This window comes from Mus pahari, chromosome 8 (assembly GCF_900095145.1).
Source record: "Mus pahari chromosome 8, PAHARI_EIJ_v1.1, whole genome shotgun sequence".
Lineage (NCBI taxonomy): Eukaryota > Metazoa > Chordata > Mammalia > Rodentia > Muridae > Mus > Mus pahari.
This window is the reverse complement of record NC_034597.1, coordinates 484,408-484,850: the sequence shown is the minus strand read 5'-3', so window position 1 is coordinate 484,850 and position 443 is coordinate 484,408.

Below are 443 nucleotides of genomic sequence, written 5' to 3'. Positions count from 1 at the left end.
ATATATATATATATATATATATATATGAATTAATATTATTAATATTAATGTAATTGTATAATATTAGGGCTGGTGAGATGGCTCAGCGGTTAAGAGCACCGACTGCTCTTCCAAAGGTCCTGAGTTCAAATACCAGCAACCATCCGTAACAGAAATCTGATGCCCTCTTCTGGAGTGTCTGAAGACAGCTAAAGTGTACTTACATATAATAAATAAATAAATAAATATTTAAATATATATATAATTAATAATATACTTAATATTATTAGTATTATAAGGCTCCTGGCCTTATATATTAAGGCGGGCCGTTCTGTAAAGTGATGGTTTGAAGGGACCACCTATCCGGCCTTTTAGGCAGAGAAGAGCAGCCAGTTAGAAGGACAGAGCTAACTAACATCATCCTGTAACACCTGTGAGGAGCTTAGTCTGGATGGGACTGGCAA